Source organism: Ahaetulla prasina, chromosome 5 (assembly GCF_028640845.1).
Source record: "Ahaetulla prasina isolate Xishuangbanna chromosome 5, ASM2864084v1, whole genome shotgun sequence".
NCBI classification, from domain to species: Eukaryota; Metazoa; Chordata; class Lepidosauria; order Squamata; family Colubridae; genus Ahaetulla; species Ahaetulla prasina.
Genome location: NC_080543.1, coordinates 35,617,369 through 35,641,771, shown reverse-complemented (window position 1 = coordinate 35,641,771; position 24,403 = coordinate 35,617,369).

Genomic DNA, 24,403 nt, shown 5'->3' with positions numbered 1-24,403 from the left:
AGGTTGTATTTGGTTGTATTTGTATACTTGTATTTGTTGTTTTTTTGGTTTTTTTGCTAGTATGTAAGACAGAGCATTTGTTGGTTGAGATTTGGAATTGCCAATTGTTTGACCATTCTGATAGATAGTCAAGGTCTTTTTGTAGGGTAGCAGCATTGTCGGTGGTGTTAAATAGTTTTACATTATCAGCAAAGACAACACTGTTGCTTATAATATGATCGCAAAGGTCATTTATGTAAAGTTACAATTACAACCCATTAAAATGTTAATTTTGATGTGCTTCCTTCAAATGGAAGGAAGTGGCTGGGAAGTGGCTCACCAGGCTAATGCAGCCTGTTATTAAGACACAGCTGCCTGCAATTACAATTACTGCAGGCTCAAGTCCCACCAGGCCCAAGGTTGACTCAGCCTTCCATCCTTTATAAGGTAGGTAAAATGAGGACCCAGATTGTTGGGGGGGCAATAAGTTGACTTTGTATATAAATATACAAATAGGATGAGACTATTGCCTTACACAATGTAAGCCGCCCTGAGTCTTCGGAGAAGGGCGGGATATAAATTCAAAAAAAAAATTAAAAAAAAATGCTATATTCCAAATATTTGAACACTTCCATGGAACAAAGCATATACAGTGACATTATGGCATAATGTTTGACTCATCCACATAGCTGTTTTAATGTAGTATATTTTTATGATTGAATTGTGAGGAAAGTGACATATGAGTTGAGGTATGAAGAACGCTTTAACAGAACATGTTCCTCAGTAACAGTAAGACAACTTTGTGGCAAGCAGAATATGAGAATCAGCCCTTTCAAAGTCTTTATAAATTGATAGATCAATAGAACTTCTTGAATTTGTATTTTTATAAAGAATAAAATCATCATATCCTCCTGTTTTTACTACTTTTTATTACCTTTTTTTTTAAACATGTCATCCATGCCATAGGGAAACAGGAAAATAGTAATCTTGTTTATGCTCTCTGGAATTTTGCATACAGTTTCATATTCATATATATTTCATTTAGTGGAAATCACACACACACACATTCTTTCTCTCCCCCACCCCTCTCTATATATTATTGCCTGTAGTACAGTGGATAATGCTGCTCGTTGCAAGTATTGAAGGCTGATTTAAGGGCCAGTAAAAACAATTTTTCTGGACAGAAAGGGATAGATGGAATATGGAGTCTTATACTAGGCACATACAAAACTTGGTTAGAAAACAAAACAAGCTGAAAATAAGAAGGATTTGTTGTTGTTTGCTTTTATGGTCTTTTGACTTTCTGAATAACTGATAACTTCTACTATGCATGGAAAAGTAAATATATTAATCCATTCTCTTTTTAAAAACAGTCCTCTGAAAATGACCAAGCAGAAAGGGAAGCCTTACTTTAATATGTAAAGCTTAACCACTTTGGAGCAGAATCTTATTTAAGGTACCTTTAATTCCCTTATGATATTCTGTTACTCTTTCCTTAGTGGTTTTGCAGTGCTTCTTCACACTGTTTGGTATATGAAGCAGAACATTGACTCAGAAATAGATTACTTTGACAGAGGACAAATAGTTTAACATTCTGAGGGAAAAAATAAAATGAAATCCAATGTTGCACTAGCATGACAGACTGTTCTTATCTCTTTCCCTTCCTTCTCTCTCTCTCACACACACAGAGTAGTGTTCTCAATACTGGCAGGATTAAGATTTGTGTACTTTAACTTCCAGAATTCTTCTACCAGTTGAAATTTGACGGGTTTGGGAAACACGTTGTTAGAGTAATGAAAAATCTCCAGAGCAATTTTGAAGTATCTAGAAGTCAGACAAAGAGAAAAAAGAAAAAGGATTTGCTCCTTCAAACAGAAAGCTAAAGAAGCATACAACTAATTTCACCAATTCTTCAATTTAAATTGTTACCATTTACTTCAGCAAAGTCTAAGATCACTCGGCAAATAGTTATAATGTAAGTTATATAAAATAAATTAACTTCCCTGTATGTATAGGCTAAAGAAGCAATATTTGTTACCTTTATTTGTATGGAACTTATAATGTGGATTCAAAGTCATTTCATTCAGACAACTCCTTAATAAAATAACCTTTGTCAGAATGATCATATAGAATGAACTGTAAGGGAGAATGAATCATCCGAGTAGTGACTGATTACATTTTTTCCCAGTTCTTACTATTATCTTAAATTTAATTCATCACATTCCTCCATCATTTAAAAAAATGTTAAAGTCCCCTGAAAAAATACTTATTTTGCAGTATTTATAATATATTCTGAATATTTTATTTATAATTTACAGTGCTTTTGTACTGTATTTTTATGATGTGGTATTCTTATGTCTGTTTTTTTTTAATACATGCATATTTCTATACTTTTCACCTTTATAGCATTATGTTGAAGATATTTCATTACCAATTTGACCTGAATTTCATAAAACCATAGAATATCATTAGAGAAGACCTCAGGTCTCACCCAGTTGAAACCCTAAAGTAATAAAGGACTTTCCTGTAGATAATCTTCCTGAAAGATAATCTTTAGCTTCTGTTCAGAAGAAGAGCCCAGCCAAGTAATCTGTTCCACTATTGAACATATCTTACTATTAGAATATTTTTCTTGATATAAAGTCTGTTTCCTTCTATATTAAATCCATTATTTATTGACCTTTATTCAGGGGTGAAATGCTCCCGGTTCGGACCGGCTCATCTGATCCAGTAGCGATGATGGTTCGGAGAACTGGTAGCAAAAATCCCTTGTCCCGCCCCCTGCCCCGTCAGATCATCAGAACCCTTTAAAAGTTTTTTTTAACAACCTCTTCGGCTCCTTTTAAAATCTTTTTTTTCTCTGGCAATCCCAGATGCGTTTCCTGATCATCACAGGCTTTTAAAACCATTTTTTTAACAACCTCTCACAAGAGCCCCCACCCATGCCCACCCAATTGCCCCCTCCCCACTTACCAAATTACTGCTCCTTGCTTTGTTTCGGCTGCTGCAATCAGTTGTATCAGCTAGCAACTGAATCTGCCTGCCTCCAATTGGGTAAGTAAATGGGGGGAGCTTTAAAAAATATTTAATTGGGTTTTTTTTAAGGAGTTGGGTTTTTTTAGACAGCAATTTAAAGTTAAGGAAGTTTTCAATTTAGCTGCTTTAATCTAAAAGAGGGGTCTCCAACCTTAGTAACTTTAAGGCTTGTGGACTTCAACTCCCAGAGTTCCTCAGCAGCTTTCCTGGCTGAAAAACCCTGGGAGTTGAAGTCCACCTTAAAATTACTAAGGTTGGAGAACCCTGATCTAAAAAATGTAAATAAAATAAAATAATAAAATAAAACATTTGTGCAGCTTTCTGAGATTTGGTGTGTTTCTGTAGTGTTTCACTCTACACAAACACACAAAATGTCACAAAGCTGTATGTGGCATTTTTGTGTGTGTGTGTGAGTCAGTTGGGTTGTGTGTGTAGAAAGTTGGTTTTTGAGCTTTTTGTGGCTGTGTGAGGTTCCTGCTTGTTGCAGGGGTCATTTTGGGTGAAGTGCAGCTGCTTTTACATTGTGTGTGAGTCAGTTGTGTTGTGTTGTGTGTGTGTAAAGTGTGAAAGTTGGTTTTTGGTACCTCTTATTGTTTTGTATACTTTGTGTATTATATTTATTATTTATTGTCATTGGCCACGCCCACCCAGTCATTTGACCACCAAGCCATATCCACCAATTAAGCCACGCCCACAGAACCAGAAAATTTTTAGATTTCATCCCTGGCTTTATTCTATAACAATGCTGAATAATTCTGCCCATTTGCATGATAGCCTTTCAGAACTTTGAAAATAGTTCTCCCTTCCAGTGGCTTCTCTTTAGACCACAAATAGCCCAAAATGCCAATTCTCTGTCTCCCTCTCTCTTTCCCTCACAAGTCATTTGTTGTTGGTTTCCATCCTGATCACACTCCATTTGCCAATATCCTTCCTAAAATGCAGCGTTCAATGGTGGCCCAGCATTCTAAATACGATCCAAATGCAAAATAAAATGAATAATGACATTTTAACACTGTGGTTCTTTTGATAGGGCTTAGTGTTTTTGATATCATACTTTAATTTATTAGAAGGATTTCCAGAGTACCCATGGGCATGCAAATTCATACACATTTCCAGCAATTCATGTATAATAGATTAATTTGCTATCTTTCTTGAACATCACTTGGCTCATTTTGGATACAGTTGCTATTTTGGGTATTGTTAAATCTGTACCTGAGGTACCTAACTGTAATCATTGCTTTTTGTTTGTCTACAGGCTGTAAAACTGAAAAAAATAAAAATATTAAAAAAAATATTGCTATTTTATATATCATTTGTTCTCTTCTTATATGCTAGATTAACAAGGATCCCATCAGGTTTCTATGAAAGACGTGTAACATTGGATGCTGGGCAAATTATGCCCTTAGGAATGAGAAATAATTAAGAAGTACATTCGCTGATATTTTAATGGCAAAGGAAGTAATATTTGGGCAATGTAATATCTCAGTCACATCAAACCATATTATACAACAATGAACTAAATATTAATTGTAATTCAATAATCATACTTCCAATATTGTTTTTCTATCCCATAGATGTGGGCCACTACTCAACTAGTCATTTGAGCTTATTTATTGCCTATTGAAAGAACAGATGTCACTAACTTCACTGCTAATGTTAAACAATTCAACACTACCGACAATGCGACTATCTTCAAAAAGACCTTGACTTTGTGTCAGATTGGTCTAACAAGTGGCAACTTTAAAACTCAACCAACAAATACTCTGTCTTGCACATTGGCAAAAAACACAGACACACACACACAAAAACCATAAAATACAAATTAGATGGACATGACCTTGTAGATGACCTTCACTCTATCAAAAACTTTGGAATACTCATTTCTAAATATCTAAGTGCCAGACCCCACTGTAACAACATTGCTAAAAAGGCATTAAGATTATAAACCTAATCTTGCATAGTTTCTGCTCTGGTAATATTGTACTACTAACTAGAGCCTACAAAACATTTGCTAGACTAATTCTCAAATTAGGCTCATCTGTCAGAAACCCGCACTGCATATCAGACATTAATACAATTGAGAGATATTTCACAAGAAGAGTCCTCCATTACTCTACCCGCAATAAAACGACTGAAGAACTAGTTGCGGCCTGGGAACAGGCCGCGGCTGGGGCTTTGGACCGTATCGTGCCTTTGCGGCCTCTGACCCGGCGTAGATCTCAATTGGCTCCTTGGTTCTCTGAGGAGCTGAGAGAGATGAAACGCCGGAGAAGACACCTAGAGAGTACCTGGAGGTCCAGCCGTTCCGAGGCTGATCGGACACTAGTTAGGTCTTTTTCGAAAGCCTACCTTGTGGCAATGAGGGTTGCGAAGCGTTCCTATGTTTCCACCCTCATTGCGTCGGCAGATAACCGCCCGGCTGCCCTGTTTCGGGTGACCCATTCCCTTTTACATCAGGGGGGACGGGATGACCCCTTTTTAGATTTCACCCCTGGCTTTATTCTATAACAATGCTGAATAATTCTGCCCATTTGCATGATAGCCTTTCAGAACTTTGAAAATAGTTCTCCCTTCCAGTGGCTTCTCTTTAGACCACAAATAGCCCAAAATGCCAATTCTCTGTCTCCCTCTCCCTCTCTCTTTCCCTCACAAGTCATTTGTTGTTGGTTTCCATCCTGATCACACTCCATTTGCCAATATCCTTCCTAAAATGCAGCGTTCAATGGTGGCCCAGCATTCTAAATACGATCCAAATGCAAAATAAAATGAATAATGACATTTTAACACTATGGTTCTTTTGATAGGGCTTAAGATTTCTATTTTGTTGTTATTGTCATTTGTTTGAGGCTGTGTCACATTATTGAGTCATGTTCAGCTTCATGATCCCCCTAATTCTATAATGCCTTCAATTTTTCTTACACAAATTTAGGACTTTCCAAAATATAAGCTTCATCTTGTTTGTTTCTGTCCATTTTTCAAGATTTTTGAATTTTTTGATTATCTGCAAAGTCAGCAATAATGCTTTTAACACCTCATTTAATTCATAAATATGTTGTACAGCACAATATTCAGAATGAAATCCTAAAATTTCAGCACAGCACAGGGACTTGATTCAGCACAGCACAGGGAAATGATTTTTCAGGCAGGTCCACACATATATAATAGTAATAAAAATAACTTCATATTTTGCCATCTTCTCCCTTTAGGAATAATGGGACAGTTTACTAATGTCAAGGTACACTTCATCTTCTGAATTCCTGTCATAAAACTTGTCATATAATAACAATTCCCATAACACAGAACACAGTGATGGAAGCAAGAATTGTACAGACTTCAACTATTTTAATAGAGAAAAAAACTCAAAGGCAAGGTACAAAATCTTGGAAATTATGATGGTAACTTTCTGCCAGCTTTTATTAGTAAACACAGTAAGGAGCAATTGCTTTGTATATTTTAAATCTCTTCTTTCTGGGATTTTTCCAGGGGTGAAATCCAACAGGTTCTGACAGGTTCTGGAAAACCGGTAGTGGAAATTTGAGTAGTTTGGCGAATCAGCAAATACCACCTCTGGCTGGCCCCAGAGTGGGGTGGGAATGGAGATTTTGCAGTATCCTTCCCCTGCCATGCCCACCAAGCCACACCCACCAAGCCACACCACGCCCACCAAGCCACACCCACAGAACCGGTGGTAAAAAAAATTGGATTTCAGCATTGGATTTTTCTAAGTGGTATTCAGCTACTACAGTATTTACGAAATCATAATCTATCTGTTGCTTGTTTACATCTCTCCTATTTATTTTTCAGTCTTCTCACAATCTTTCATAGAAGATTGGGCTAACTTGTCATTACTTGCTCTTGATAAACCAACACTGGCTACCATGTCCTTCCTGTCAATGACTACTTCAGCTTCAACCACAACAATACACAAGCACACAATAGATTGAAACTTAAAGTGAACCTCTCGAATCTCGATTGCAGAAAATATGACTTCAGTAATAGAGTTGTTAATGCCAGGAATGCACTACCAGACTCCGTAGTGTCATCCCAAAATCAACAAAACTTTTATCTAAGACTGTCTACTATTGACCTTACCCCATTCCTAAGAGGTCTGTAAGGGGCGTGCATAAGAACACCAGTGTGCTTACCGTCCCTGTCCTAATGTTCCCTTTAGTTGTTCCCTTTAGTTGACTGATTCCAAGATGGCGCCGACGAAGGCTGCCTCGGTGAAATGCTCTCTAATTGTTTCTTTATTTCTAATTGTTCTCTGTGACTCACTACGGATTTCCTACTCACGAGACCATCTGCTAAAAATTAAGGAACATTTCTTTAAGGAGCAGCTTTCTTTAATCTCACCCCCGCCTGTCTTTACAAACACGGAGGAGATTCTAACACAGGAGGAGGCAATTCCCACGGAGCCATGGATTACTAAAAAAACCAAACGACGGAAACGAAGGAAAAGAGGTAAGCGATCTGGGATCTTAAACAGATTAAGAAGTCGCATTAAAACTCCTCTGCCTTCAATTTTCCTAACAAATATACGCTCACTTGCAAATAAGATGGATGAAATACTCCTCTTAAACAAATACTATTCTGATTTTCGCAATTCAGCAGTCCTATGCTTCTCTGAAACCTGGTTAAATGAATCAATTGAAAATAGCAGCCTGAACATTCCAGGATTTCAAATTGAACGATCAGACAGGATTCCAGAAACATCTGGTAAAAAGAAAGGAGGAGGCTTATGCCTATATATTAATAGAACCTGGTGTCAAGATTTTAATATAATTTACAAATTCTGTGACAACAATTTAGAGACTCTAATTATCAACTGCAAACCTTACTATTCGCCTCGTGAATTTTCCTCATTTCTTCTAATTGCTGTTTATGTCCCACCTGTCCCTGTGTAAACAAGGCATTACGAACTCTAGCTGACCAAAACAACAAACCTTGGTTCACACCTAAACTTAAGCAGCTACGACATTCCAAAGAGGAAGCCTACAGAAAAGGTGATAAAATGCTGTACAATCAGGCCAGAAATGCACTAACAAGGGAGATAAGAGCAGCAAAAAGAAGCTACTCTGAAAAGCTAAAGAATCAGTTTTCAGCAAATGAACCAGCAAACATGTGGAAAACTCTTAAAAATATCACTGGCTATAGCAAACCTCCCTCCATGGCTGAAGGAAATCAACAACTGGCAGATGATCTGAACATGTTTTACTGCAGGTTTGAAAGGAAACTACAGCCACCTATCTCCACAACCCCCATCTCAGACACACCAACAACAGCCAAGCCTCCTACAACTGACCCCATTTCATTGGGTTCACAACCCCTAGTGATCACAGAAAAGGAAGTGCAGGACCTATTTCACAGACAAAAGCCAGGAAAAGCTCCAGGCCCAGACAAGATAACTCCTTCTTGCTTAAAAGTCTGTGCTGACCAATTGGCCCCCATCTTCACCCATATTTTCAATAAATCACTAGAGATGTGCTATGTTCCTTCTTGCTTCAAACGCTCTACCATCATCCCAGTGCCAAAGAAGCCCACCATCAAGGAACTGAATGACTACAGACCAGTTGCTTTAACATCTGTAGTCATGAAAACCTTTGAAAGGCTAGTGCTTTCCTACCTGAAAACCATCACGGATCCGCTGTTAGACCCCTTGCAATTTGCATACCGAGCAAATAGATCAACAGATGATGCTGTTAATATGGCTCTGCACTACATCCTACAACATCTTGAGTCTCCAAAGACCTATGCAAGGGTCCTTTTTGTAGACTTTAGTTCAGCATTCAATACCATCATTCCAGATATTCTTCTAACTAAGCTAAACCAGCTACAGGTACCGGAACAGACTTGTAAGTGGATCACAAGCTTCCTAACAAACAGGAAGCAGCAGGTGAAGCTAAGCAAGATCACATCAAATACCTGTACAATTAGCACAGGGGGCCCCCAAGGCTGTGTACTCTCCCCACTTCTCTTCTCTCTGTATACCAATGACTGCATCTCCAATGATCCATCTGTTAAGCTATTAAGTTCACAGATGACACAACAGTGATTGGTCTCATTCGAGACAATGACGAATCCGCATATAGACGAGAGGTCGAACGACTAGCCTTGTGGTGCAACCAAAACAATCTGGAACTGAACACACTCAAAACCGTAGAAATGGTGGTAGACTTTAGGAAAAACCCTTCCATACTTCCACCTCTCACAATACTAGACAACATAGTATCAACAGTAGAAACCTTCAAATTTCTGGGTTCTATCATATCGCAAGATCTCAAATGGACAGCTAACATCAAAAACATCATTAAAAAAGGACCACAAAGAATGTTCTTTCTGCGCCAACTCAGTAAGCTCAAACTGCCCAAGGAGCTGCTGATCCAATTCTACAGAGGAATTATTGAGTCTGTCATCTGCACCTCTATAACTGTCTGGTTCGGTTCTGCAACCCAACAAGAAAAACACAGACTTCAGAGGATAATTAGAACTGCAGAAAAAATAATTGCTACCAACCTGCCTTCCATTGAGGACCTGTATACTGCACGAATCAAGAAGAGGGCCGTGAAAATATTTGCAGATCCCTCGCATCCTGGACATAAACTGTTTCAACTCCTACCCTCAAAACGACGCTATAGAGCACTGCACACCAGAACAACTAGACACAAGAACAGTTTTTTCCCGAAGGCCATCACTCTGCTAAACAAATAATTCCCTCAACACTGTCAGACTATTTACTGAATCTGCACTACTATTAATCGTTTCATAGTTCCCATCACCAATCTCTTTCCACTTATGACTGTATGACTATAACTTGTTGCTGGCAATCCTTATGATTTATATTGATATATTGATCATCAATTGTGTTGTAAATGTTGTACCTTGATGAACGTATCTTTTCTTTTATGTACACTGAGAGCATATGCACCAAGACAAATTCCTTGTGTGTCCAATCACACTTGGCCAATAAAATTCTAATTCTAAATTCTAATTCTAATTCTATTCATTTTATGTATTCAATTCATTCTTATACTTATATATATTATTTAATATTTATTTGACTAAATTAAATAAACAAACAAACAAACAAACAAACAAACAAACAAATAAATAAATAAATAAATAAATAAATAAATAAATGCATTCTTTTTTAAAAATGTTCAAAAATTGAATTTGATGATATTTTCCAAGTATCAATGTCAGCATGAGAACTCAGTTTCATGATTTCTGGTCCCCCCCCCCTTTTTTTTAAAGATAGGAACTACAGTATATTTGACGTTTTTTTATATTCTAGTGCAAAGCTAGTTCTCTACAATTTCTTAAGAATACAGAAAAGAGCTGAAAAAAAATCTTCAAGATTCTGAAATATAATCTCTATGGTGGAGGAAGTTTACATTTCTTTATGATCCATATGTAATCCCTTATTATCTCTTTACTTGAGTAACTTGTTCTACTTGTCCATTTGCACAACTTACACTGCTTGGGACTTCCTGTGAATGTGAATACAGTTTAATCTTTCTACGTAGTATGTTTTGTGATTTATTGTGCTGCATCCACCAGAATATGTGTATATGACATAAATGATGTGTACAGCTTGGCAGAGCTTAGCTTGACATGCCATTGTCAAATCGTTAAAATGTCTGCTTTACCAAAAATCTGAAGTTAGGAAATAAATTACTAGAGAAAAATATGCAAGCATTAAAAAAATCTTCCATCTTGGCTTACCTAGTTAATAAACTCTCAATACAGATAATTAAGATGAATCAATAAAGGATGCCTATGTGTTCTTTCCAAGTAATCCCCTTTACATTAGTGATTTCTCTCCCCACTATAATCCATTAAAGAAATGTTATTAATTTTGCTACATTATTGAAAAAAAATCTGGCAAATACTAATGCTTCAATCAGATTATTTCTTGAAATAAATTTATATCATGGTTGTCTGAAAATAGCCCTTTCTATAATATGACATGAATCTCAAACTTTTTTACCATCACTGTCATTATCATAATCTTCATTAGCCAAGCAAGCTATATATAACTCTCATAAGCGAAAATATGCAGCAGATATATGATTTTCTTTTGAATTTTTTTCCTATAATGCTTATGGTTGTCTAAATGTTATCAGTATAATATACTACTATTGAGTATATTTAAATGTGATCTGTTCTTCAATAAATGCTGAACCAAGTGGCGCCTTTCCATTTTTCAGGCTATTAATCTATTAAATTATTAAGACTGAGAACCAGGTTGCTATAATTGTTAAAAACACCAGGTTCAAGCTGGAAGACAGTGAGTTCAAATGCTGGGTGACTTTAGTTCCAGTCTATCTCAAAAAGAGGGCAAATGCTGGCAAGAAATTGCATTTATTTGTCCTGGCAATTGCCATAAGTCATAAATATCTTGAAGGGCATCCCCAAACAATTATGACACAGAAGACCCAAAACAACTGAATACCTTCTGACAGCTATGCATGATCATACCTTTTTTGCAGTGGCAGGCACACCATCATTTTAATCTATGTTGACAGTTTATAGCTTACATCAAAGTTTAGGATGATTATTTTTTTATGTTCTGTTATGTTTAATTAATTTGTTTAATTGAATAGTGTTTAACATTATTTTATATTGTTTTAACTTTTTAAAGTACATTATTGCTATGTTTAGTATAAGCTGTATCAAGTTGCTTTCACATGTGATATAGATATCAAATACATTGATAAATAGTCTTTATCCAGGTTATCAATTTTAGCTAAGTCTCCTTCTGAGGGAAAAACAAACAAAACAAAAATAAGCATACTGATCATATGGAATGACTTAGGGTATAGTCAAGTTTTCCAACTGGTCCAGAACAGGAAAAAGACTGCACAAGAAGAGCTCAGTGTGATTTTCTGGGTGAGGAAAAAATGAGGGATGAAACAATCCTTCCATCATGAGTTAAAAAATATATGCCAATTAATCCTTTTTGGACTAGCGGGCACACAGTGGCATTCTTGTAAATAAAAATTGTTGTCATTAGCACTACAGTTGCATGTAGAAGTTTGGTCATCTCCAAACATAGAGGACACATCAATAAATTGTTAAATTAAAAAGAAGCTGGCACAACCTCTACATAGCACAAAATTAAACATTAAAAATCTTCCATCTTGGCTTACCTAGTTAATAAACTCTCAATACAGATAATTAAGATGAATCAATAAAGGATGCCTATGTGTTCTTTCCAAGTAATCCCCTTTACATTAGTGATTTCTCTCCCCACTATAATCCATTAAAGAAATGTTATTAATTTTGCTACATTATTGAAAAAAAATCTGGCAAATACTAATGCTTCAATCAGATTATTTCTTGAAATAAATTTATATCATGGTTGTCTGAAAATAGCCCTTTCTATAATATGACATGAATCTCAAACTTTTTTACCATCACTGTCATTATCATAATCTTCATTAGCCAAGCAAGCTATATATAACTCTCATAAGCGAAAATATGCAGCAGATATATGATTTTCTTTTGAATTTTTTTCCTATAATGCTTATGGTTGTCTAAATGTTATCAGTATAATATACTACTATTGAGTATATTTAAATGTGATCTGTTCTTCAATAAATGCTGAACCAAGTGGTGCCTTTCCATTTTTCAGGCTATTAATCTATTAAATTATTAAGACTGAGAACCAGGTTGCTCTAATTGTTAAAAACTCCAGGTTAAAGCTGGGAGACAGTGAGTTCAAATGCTGGGTGACTTTAGTTCCAGTCTATCTCAAAAAGAGGGCAAATGCTGGCAAGAAATTGCATTTATTTGTCCTGGCAATTGCCATAAGTCATAAATATCTTGAAGGGCATCCCCAAACAATTATGACACAGAAGACCCAAAACAACTGAATGCCTTCTGACAGCTATGCATGATCACACCTTTTTTGCAGTGGCAGGCACACCATCATTTTAATCTATGTTGACAGTTTATGGCTTACATCAAAGTTTAGGATGATTATTTTTTTATGTTCTGTTATGTTTAATTAATTTGTTTAATTGAATAGTGTTTAACATTATTTTATATTGTTTTAACTTTTTAAAGTACATTATTGCTATGTTTAGTATAAACTGTATCAAGTTGCTTTCACATGTGATATAGATATCAAATACATTGATAAATAGTCTTCATCCAGGTTATCAATTTTAGCTAAGTCTCCTTCTGAGGGAAAAACAAACAAAACAAAAATAAGCATACTGATCATGTGGAATGACTTAGGGTATAGTCAGCTTTTCCAAGTGGTCCAGAACAGGAAAAAGACTGCACAAGAAGAGCTCAGTGTGATTTTCTGGGTGAGGAAAAAATGAGGGATGCAACGGTCCTCCCATCATGAGTTAAAAAATATATGCCAACTAGTCCTTTTTGGACTAGCGGGCACACAGTGGCATTCTTGTAAATAAAAATTGTTGTCATTAGCACTACAGTTGTATGCAGAAGTTTGGTCATCTCCAAACATAGAGGACACATCAATAAATTGTTAAATTAAAAAGAAGCTGGCACAATCTCTACATAGCACAAAATTGAACATGACACATTTTCACACATACTTACTACTTATCTAAGACAACATATTAATCCAGTGGATGTCTCCCACTCATGTTCCCCAGCAACCTGTACTAAGATTGTGGAAACCATAATAATTAGTACTTTTCATTTCTCAATATACTGCATTTTAATCCTGATTTTAACTGTCCAATCTGTAAGCCATGTTAACCATAACCTAACCCTATCAAATTTATCATTTAGCTATGTTCTGGAGTGAGAATTTTTTCACTTAAGTATGCTTCATTGCCCATATTTTATGTTAATTGGATAATTTTAGGTTGAAAAAAAATAATTCAGTTCTTCTATAGAACAACTGTATTTCTTCCTATCATGCTCCTATTTTACTATTATTCTTCTATATTAAAAGTCATAAATGGATTCTTTCCTCATTAAAAATCATGCCAGCCCTTCATCTTATTTTTTCTTATGTTTTATCTCATCTAATTATTCCCCCTCCAAACAGAGGAAAAAAATATGGACGTATAAAGCGTAACAAAGCAATAAAAATATAAAAATGTGCTTTCCCCAGAGGGAAAAGGACTAGATTATTTTTTCTATGAACAAAGCAAAATCCACAAAAATTGACCAGGTTGATCAAAGTCACTTTCCTTGCTCCTACAAATGAAATAAGGTCCCAAATTTACCAGGTTGCAATGGGTGTACCTTTTGTCTTTTCAATCTTATATAATACTTATTTTGGCAATTCTACATGCATGAAAAATATACTATTCTATTTGTTTTGTTACATTCCAAATCCTGGACATATAGCTAATTAGTTATAAAAACTGTAAAATTATATTAAGAATTATGTGAATTTCACTCTTAAAAATGCCAATAATGTAACAGAATAGATGTTAAAATTGATGTTCCAAGTTCTGAAGGCACCTAAACAATGGAACAACTGTATGCAGTTTTATTAACCATAATCTGTGATGTTCAAAATACATGAAATAAATTTAGACAAAAAATTATGTTGTATTAATTTCATTTTAAAATCAATGATTAAGGCATTAAAAACAGAACCTTCAAATTCATTATTCCAAACAGTGTGTGTGTGTGTGTGTGTGTGTGTGTGTGTGTGTGTGTGTGTGTGTGATTATAAGGTATATGCCATAAACCTTTTATAAAAAGTATGTTACTGTCTTAGGAATCACAAACATTTGAACTAATGTGGTCCAAAGTTATGAGATTTACCAAAAGTTTGATTTACTAATGTACCACCAAATTGTAATGTTAAAAATATATTTAAAATATTTTATATCGCTTCCTTTACAATTACCTTGGAAAAATTAATTATAAGAATCATGCTACTTGTACATTTAGAATGATCATTCATATACATCTCTTTTAGATTTTCTGTAAGCGCTGCTTATCCTCTGGAATATTATAAATGCTCTGTGGGAAAGCAATTTTCATCTCCATTTAAAAGCAAACAAGCATACTTCAGATTACACCTAGGTTGAGAAACAGATCCCAGCCTTTTAATACCCAAGCTACAAGGAAAATAGCCTTTAGAATTATTAATAAACACAGAAGATAAAAAAGAAAAGGGAATAACCCTCTCTGTCTGAAATCTACAAATACTTCAGTAATTTTTTTCCAAGCAAAAAGCAAGTACAATAGAAAAATACTGCAAAATAAAAACCAACAAAACTATTTCTATTCAACATCTATCATAGAATAGTCATATCTGACATTCCTACAATCTTTAAAAAGCAAATTACTATTATTATTTATATGGTTCAACAGAGAAAAATCTTCCATTTCTTGTCATTGGTTTATTGTATAAAATATTTTTAATAATTCTTGAATGAAAGGAGAGGGGGAAAAAAGAGGGAAGAGGGAAAGAGAAGGGAGCTAATCACAGTTGCCAAAAGGGCTGTATTTTATCATCCTTTCCTGTTTGCAAAGGTCAACTGTGTAAGATAAATGAATGCCTAATTAGAAATTAAAGATAAACATTTTGGCAGCCCAAAGAAAGTAAGTAAGCACAATTCCAAAACATGGAAAGTTTTCAATCACCTGAACAAATTGCATAAGAACTTTAGATAGTGCCTTTATTTTTCTTTCAAATTCTGTGCATTCTATCCAATGACTGAAAAAGTGGCTGGATTCCAAATATAATATGATGCTACTCATTCTACCAAATACCTTTTTACATTATTCTAAAAAGTAATTTAGGAAAAAACATAATACACTGCATATCTTTCCTCATTCAATGGCACTAATACATTGGTCTTTGTGTAAGATTATACATCTCATGGCAAATGTGTATAACTTAGTATGACTGAGGCTAATCAGCTTTAGGTAATAAGAGGCTAAAATGCAATGGACTCAGTAGCTATTTGATAATATGAGAGCTAGTACTTCATATATTGGTGTTTTCATAAATAAAGCAACTAGAGCCTTTCTTTTTCCGTTCTCTACTACATATAACCCTTTCATGGATCACTGTCTTGTCATAGCGAAGGGCAGGGATGAAATCCAACAGATTCTGATAGGTTCTGGAGAACCGGTAGCAGAAATTTTGAGTAATTCAGGGAACTGGCAAATACCACCTCTGACTGGCCCAGAGTGAGGTGGGAATGAGGATTTTGCAATATCCTTCCCCTGGAGTGGGGAAGAAATGGAGATTTTGCAGTATATTCCCCTGCCACACCCACCAAGCCACGCCCACAGAGCCAGTAGTAAAAACAATTTAAATTTCACCACTGACAAAGGGGCTTATGCAGCGGAATGAAGCTATGAGCTATGCCAAGATGGACAGCTCTTAGCAGAGAGCTCTGACAAAATGTGATCCATTGGAGAAGGAAATGGCAACTCACTCCAGTATCAAGGCAAAAAGATATGACGCTGGAAGATGGTAAAACAAGAGATGACAAGACTGAACAACAATATCTAAAATGGACAGGAATAGGTGAATTTAATTCAGATGAACACTGTGGACAAGAATCGCTCAGAAGAAATAAAAGAATAGGAAAAGCAATACTGGGATACAATCCCCAAAATGACAGAACGATCTCAGTTAGAATCCAAGGCAAACCATTCAACATCACAGTAGGGAGGTGTCTGGTGCCACTCCCCCCTACAAGTGCAGTGTCCATGTGCCTGCCTCTTGGCAAGGAAGCTTCCTGGCCGCTCGCTTCAAAGTAGTCATTCCCTTCGAAGCAGGCGCCCCTGGGTCTCGTGATTGTCATCCTCTGCATGGAACTTTTGGATGCCACTCCGCAGAGCCCCAATACATAGCAGCTGCCTGCTCCTCCCCCTCTGCCTCCCGCCTGCCCTCAGCCCTGCACCAAAGTTTGGGAAATGTTGGGGAAAGATTGTGTGGTGCGCTCAGGGCAGGAAAGCAAGCCTCTGCTGTCACCAGCATCGTGGTGAGCAGGCCAGCCAGGTTGGAGGAGACTGCCCGACCAGTTCTCTAGTCCTCTGGAAGTGTACAGTGGAAGTGCTCTTGGCCCCAACAAGAAAGCTCTGAATGCACAGCTTGCTTGGGTTCCTGTCTGCTGGGAGCTGCAGGCTGCAGGCAGAAGGGCAAGAGTGACTGGCTAGCTCTAGCGCATGAGGCAGCATTTGCTGGGTGGACAGCTGACTACTCCACCAGCTGCTCCTTTCCTGGCATTGGCTTGGCCGATGGCGCAGCAGTGAGTGTGGTGGGGGTCGGGTGATGGGCCCAACCACAGGCACCATAGTGGTGGGGGTTGGGTGGGGGTGTTGTGCCAAGCCAGGGAATGATGGCTCCCAGTGGAGAAGGAGCCTAGGCAAGGTGTGCATTTGGAGGTCACTGGCTGCTGGTCCACCAAAGCCCCGCCAGCTGCACCTGCTCAGCCTGCGGCTCCCAGCAGGGAGGAGCCCATGCAAGCTGCACATTCAGAGCATCCCTGGTGGGGCCAAGAGAGCAGCCATCAGCCAGGGAAGGGTGGCTCCCAGCGGGGAGGAGACCAGACCATGGGGTCATTTGCTCATGCAGCCCACCACCACCACCACCACCACCCCGCCTTCACCAGCTGCTGGTCCAGACTACCTGGGCCATGCAAGAAGCCTGCACAGACAGACAAGGAAGGAAGGCCTGGCCTACCTTGCTCTGCGGTGACTTTGGAGTGACCACCAGGATCTTTTCTCTGTGTGTTTTGGCACGCGCGCCTGTTGCTGGTGTTTGCGCATGCATGCGCACCAGAAAGCAGACCAGCTGGCTGGTGTGCATGAGCACTCTGGAAACAGGAAGATCATTTTCCTGGAGGGTGCATGCGCGATGGGCGGCTGCTCTTCTGGTTTCCAGCCTACCAGTATGCATAAAATCCAGCTGGCCAGTGCACCGGATCTGGAAGTGCAATGGATGAGGGCTCCACATGCCCAGAGAAATGACCCAAATGCCACTTCTGACACACGTGGCATAGGTTCATCAACATGGCTTTATACAGTCAGTAAAAACAAGACAAAGAGCTGACTGTGGCTCAGATCATGATTCCACAAAATTTTTTGTGGAAAAATTTAGGGTTAAATTGAAGAAAGTAGGGAAAAGCACTAAACCATTCAGGTATGAACTAAATCATATCCCTGATGAATATACAGTAGAGGTGACAAATCAATTTAAGGAATTACATCTGATAGACAGAGTGCCTGAAGAACTATAGATGGAGGTTCACAACATTCTACAAGAGGTAGCAACTAAAACCATCCCAAAGAAAAAGGAATGCAAGAAAGCAAAATGGCTGTCTGAGGAAGCCTTACAAATAGCTGAGGAAAGAAGGAAAGTGAAAGGCAAGGGAGAAAGAGAAAGATACATCCAACTGAATGAAGAATTCCAGAGAATAGCTAGAAAAGATAAGAATATATTCTTAAATTTATTTATTTATTTATTTATTAAACTTTTATACCGCCCTTCTCCCGAAGGACTCAGGGCGGTGTACAGCCAAGATAAAAAACAGTAAATATACAAAGTTAAGAATCAATTTAAAATACCTATTCCATAATGGCTGAATTAAGACCGTCAAATTGACCAACCTAAAATACCCCATATAAAATTACAGAAGATTTAAAAATTTAAAATTCAAAATTTAGAAATTTAAAAAATCTAAAAAATCAGTCCAGTCCCGCTAGAATGAATAAATGAGTTTTTAATTCCCGACGAAAGGTCCGAAGGTCAGATATTTGGCGCAAACCGGGGGGAAGGTCGTTCCAGAGAGTAGGTGCTCCAACAGAGAAGGCCCTTCCCCTGGGGGCCGCCAGCCGGCATTGCTTGGCGGACGGCACCCTGAGAAGACCCTCTCTGTGAGAGCGTACGGGTTGGTGGGAGGCATAAGGTAACAGCAGGCGGTCCCGTAAGTACCCGGGCCCTAAGCCATGGAGTGCTTTAAAGGTGGTAACCAGAACCTTGAAGCGCACCCGAAAGACCACAGGTAGCCAGTGCAGACTGCGCAGGAGTGGTGTTACCGGGAGCAACGTGGTGCTCCTCAATCACCAGCGCAGCTGCATTCTGGACTAGCTGAAGTCTCCGGTGCACCTCAGGGTAGCCCCATGTAGAGAGCATTGCAATAATCCAGGCGAAGTGGCGAGGCATGGTGACCGTGCATAAGGCATCCCGGTCCAGAAAGGGGCGCAACTGGCGAACCAGGCGGACCTGGTAAAAAGCTCTCCTGGAGACGGCCGCCACATGGTCTTCAAACGACAGCCGTCCATCCAGGAGAACGCCCAAGTTGCGCACCCTTTCCGTCGGGGCCAATGACTCACCCCCAACAGTCAGCTGCGGGTGCAGCTGGCTGTACCCGGGTGCCCGCATCCACAGCCACTCCGTCTTGGATGGATTGAGTCTGAGTCTGTTTCTCCCCATCCAGACCCGTACGGCCTCCAGACAACGGGACAGCACTTCGACAGCTTCGCTGGGGTGGCCTGGGGTGGAGAAGTACAGCTGAGTATCATCAGCGTACAGATGATAGCTCACCCCAAAGCCACTGATGACCTCGCCCAACGGCTTCATATAGATGTTGAACAGGAGAGGCGAGAGAATCGACCCCTGCGGCACCCCACAAGTGAGGTGCCTCGCGGTCGATCTCTGCCCTCCTGTCAACACCGTCTGCTACCGGTCAGAGAGGTAGGAGGAGAACCACCGATAAACGGTGCCTCCCACTCCCAACCCCTCCAACCGGCGCAGCAAGATACCATGGTCGATGGTATCAAAAGCCGATGAGAGATCTAACAGGACCAAGGCAGAGGAGCAACCCCTGTCCCTGGCCCTCCAGAGGTCATCCACCAATGCGACCAAAGCTGTCTCCGTGCTATGTCCGGGCTGGAAGCCGGACTGGAACGGGTCTAGATAGACAGCTTCCTCCAGGTACTGAGGGAACTGCCGTGCCACCACACTCTCTACAACCTTCGCGATAAAGCAAAGGTTGGAGACTGGACGGTAATTACCCAAAATAGCTGGGTCCAGGGAAGGCTTCTTGAGGAGGGGTCTCACCACCGCCTCTCTACAACCTTCGCGATAAAGCGAAGGTTGGAGACTGGACGGTAATTACCCAAAATAGCTGGGTCCAGGGAAGGCTTCTTGAGGAGGGGTCTCACCACCACCTCTTTCAAGGCGGTGGGGAAGATCCCCTCCATCAAAGAAGCATTTATAATCCCCTGGAGCCAGCCTCGTGTTACCTCCTGAGTGGCCAGCACCAGCCAGGAGGGGCACGGGTCCAATAAACATGTAGTGGCATGCAGCCTCCCCAGCAGCCTGTCCACGTCCTCGGGAGTCACAGAATAAACAGTGCAAAGAAATAGAAGAAAACAATAGAATAGGGAGGACCAGAGATCTCTTCAAGAAAATTGGAGATATCAAGGGAACATTTCATGCAAAGATGGGCATAATAAAGAACCAAAATGGAGGGACCTAACAGAAGCAGAAGAGATTAAGAAGAGGTGGCAAAATTACACAGAAAATTATACAAGAAGCTGCTTAACATCCCTGATAACCACGATGGGGTGGCCACTAACCTTAAGCCAGACATACTGGAATGCGAAGTCAAATGGGCCTTAGGAAGTCTGAGCAACAACAAGGCTAGTGGAGGTGACAGTATTCCAGTTGTGCTATTCTTAAAAATCTTAAAAGACAATGCAGTAAAAGTGCTACACTCAATATGGCAGCAAATTTGGAAAACTGAGCAGTGGTCACAGGATTGGAAAAGGTCAGTTTACATTCCAATTCCAAAGAAAGGCAATGCCAAAGAATGTTCAAATTATCGCACCATTGCAGTCATTTCACATGCTAGTAAGGTTATGCTCAAAACACTACAAGCTAGGCTCCAGCAGTATGTGGACTGAGAACTACCAGAAGTTCAGGCAGGAAAAGCCTTTTAAAGAGGCAGAGGGACGAGAGATCAAATTGCCAACATAGGCTGGATCATGGAGAAAGCTAGGGAATTCCAGAAAAACATCTACTTCTGCTTCATTGACTATGCTAAAGCCTTTGATTGTGTGGATCACAACAAATTGTGGCAAGTTCTTAAAGAGATGGGAGTACCAGACCATCTTATTTGTCTCTTGAGAAACCTATATGCGGGTCAAGAACAACAGTGAGAACTGGACACGGAACCACTGATTGGTTCAAAATTGAGAAAGGAGTTTGGCAAGGCTGTATACTGTTACCCTGCCTATTTAATTTATGTGCAGAGCACATAATGAGAAAGGCAGGGCTAGATGAATCAAAAATGGAATTAAGATTTCTGGGAGTAGTATCAATAACCTCAGATATGCAGATGATACCACTCTAATGGCAGATAGTGAAGAGGAACTAAAGAGCCTTCTGATGTGGGTGAAGGAAGGGAGTGCAAAAATACACCTGAAACTCAACATTAAGAAAACTAAGAACATGGCTCCCAGCCTTCTCAATTCCTGGCAAATAGATGGGGAAGAAATGGAGACAGTGTTTATTTTCCTGGGCTCCAAGATAACCACACATGGGGACTACAGCCAAGAAATTAAAAGGCGCTTCTGGATAAGAAAGGTATGGCAAAGTTAGACAGCATACTAAAAAGCAGAGACATCACCCCGCCAACAAAAGGCTATGGTTTTCCCAGTTGCAATGTATGGTTGTGAAAGTTGGACCATAAGGAGAGTTGAGTGTCAAAAAATTGAGGCCTTTTAACTATGGTGCTGGAGAAGACTCCTGCAAGTCCCTTGGACTGCAAGGTGATCAAACCGGTCAGTTCTAGAAGAGATCAATCCTGACTGCTCTTTAGAAGGCCAGATCCTGAAAATGAAAATGAAATACTTTTGACACTTAATGAGAAGGAAAGGATCACTGGAAAAGAGCCTAAAGGTGGGAAAGGTTGAGGGCAAAAGAAGAAGGGGATGGCAGAGAATGAGGTGGCTGGATAGAGTCACTGAAGCAGTTGTGTGAGCTTAAATGGTCTCTGGGAGATTGTAGAGGACAGGAAGGCCTGGAGGAAAGTTGTCCATAGGGTTGCAGACACGACTTCACAACTAACAACAACTACACATAAATTGGACAAATCAGTCTGAAAGTCTAACTATATGTTTTATACTTATAAAGTATAAAACACGATATATATATATACCATATTTTTCAGAGTATAAGATGCACCGGAATATAAGATGCACCTTAGATTTTGGGGAGGAAAATAAGAAAAAAGCTGATTGGCAAGTGGATTGGCCTCCCGGAATACCCCCAATCAGCTGTTCCCAGAAGTGAATTTTGGTTCCTTGGTTATGAGCTTTGTGGTGGTTTTGGCTTTTTCCCCCTGCTTCTGAAACTCTGTTTCAGAAAAAACTTTTTTCTGCCTCTGAAAGCCTCTGAAACTCTGAAACAGAGCTTCAGGAAAAAAGCCTCTGAAGCTCTGTTTAGAAGCTCCGTTTGAGGCTTTTTTTCTGAAGCTCCGTTTCTGATGCTTTTTTCAGCCTCTGAAACCTGTTTGAGAAGCCAGGCGGGACTACATTTGGGGTCTAAGATGCACCCAGATTTTCATCCTCTTTTTTGGGAGAAAAAGGTATGTCTTACACTCTGAAAAATACGGGGTGTGTGTGTATATGGTGTGTGTGTGTTTCATTAATTTACACATGTTAGCAAACCTGCCTAATGTTTCAGTTAACATTTTTTGTTTTCAAACACAGTCAATAGGTTTAACATAGCTATAATCTCTCAGCACCCTTTAAGCCTAGTTATGATATTTTCCTCAGTATCCACAGCTATCACCTTACACGAAAGATGGTGTAAAAATTCGTTGGGTGTTCCCCCCTCCCCCCCAAAATAAGACTGGCTACATAAGCATATTTTGACACAATGCTTCCTAAGAGTAGAATAATGCTTTTTTTTTACAGCCAGATTAAATATCCTTTCCTTAGTACATTTGCAGAACAGGTATGATAAAACCCCAATAGCTGAATGTGTACATGTGGCTATGGGGAAATTAAAGACATCTTATGCAGCAAGTTCTATGGGAACATCAGATCAACTTACGTTCTCCATCTATTAGAGATATTTCTAGGGAGATCAGCTAATTTCTATGTGACCCATCTTCTCCAGGACATAAATCCAGCCACCATTTGTGAAATAGGCAAATTTTGTGCTGCTGCAGTGATAATAAGGAAAAACCAGTTAAAGAATGATTTTATAGTTGTCAATATATAATTGCACCCATTACAATCAGGATTGTAATTGTTGTCTTTTATTCCTTTTTTATTTCACATTGCTGATCATTAAATAATAAATAAATAATAATAATAATAATCACAGGGTTACTTTTACAATAATAGCAATGAAATAATTTTTAAATTGATAAAACTGCAGAGTACTAGCACATGCTGATATTGACCAAAAGTGCCATCCTGACCAAAAATTAGTTTCAGCACATTTATTGCCCTTTTCTATTTGTTTGTTCTGGACCCAAGAGACATCAGTTTACTTTAGCTTTACTCTTGAAGGTCTACACTTCAAAACACAGATAAATATATAATTTCAATCTGTAAGTGGCTCTCCACACAATAGATTTTGTCATTCAGTGAAATATAATAGATTGGTATTAGAAAGAGCTTTGGAAATTATTTCACTTTTTGAAATTTTGCCCTGGAATTAATGCCCTTGAAAATAGATGAAAGGAAAGGAAAGGAAATGAGGGAGGAGAGGAGAGGAGAGGAGAGGAGAGGAAAGGAAAGGAAAGGAAAGGAAAGGAAAGGAAAGGACTGAGGATGGTTGCTTATTTCTTGCAAAATACATTAGGGAGTAATAAATGGGAATGGGAAATATTGACCGCTTTCTATACTGTCTTTAATGAAAATTCTCTGTTTTTTTATTTTAAGGCCTTCAGCTGTGGAGTAGAAAAATCTCAAAGCAATTGAGCAATGTGAGAAACTAAGGTGGAAAGTGGAAATCCTAATGAAGAATCTCTATTAACACTTAAGTCTCTTGATAACACAGTGACAGCATGATAATCCTGAAGTTGACTTCAGTGTGAGGAAAATTTTCAATTAAGCTATGTATGGCCTCGGGAGTTAGCAGTTATCATGAATATGAGCCCAGGACAATTGCCAAGAACCAGTTTACTTAAATTTTAATGCTTATTATGAAAACAAAGCAGGAAGATCATCAGTGAAAGGGAGAAAAAGCCACATCCCAGACTTGTAAAATAATTCCTCTAAGATATAAATTATCTGCAACATTAATGAAATGGGGAAAAAAGAAAACACTAGTTTTCTAGAGCATGTCAACAATAATTACCTTTGATTATTTTAATATATGAATTAGTTAACCAAGCATGGAGACACGTAGCAAACCATGGGAAAGGCAGAAGTCATGGAAATTTGCTGCTTTAATTGCTCG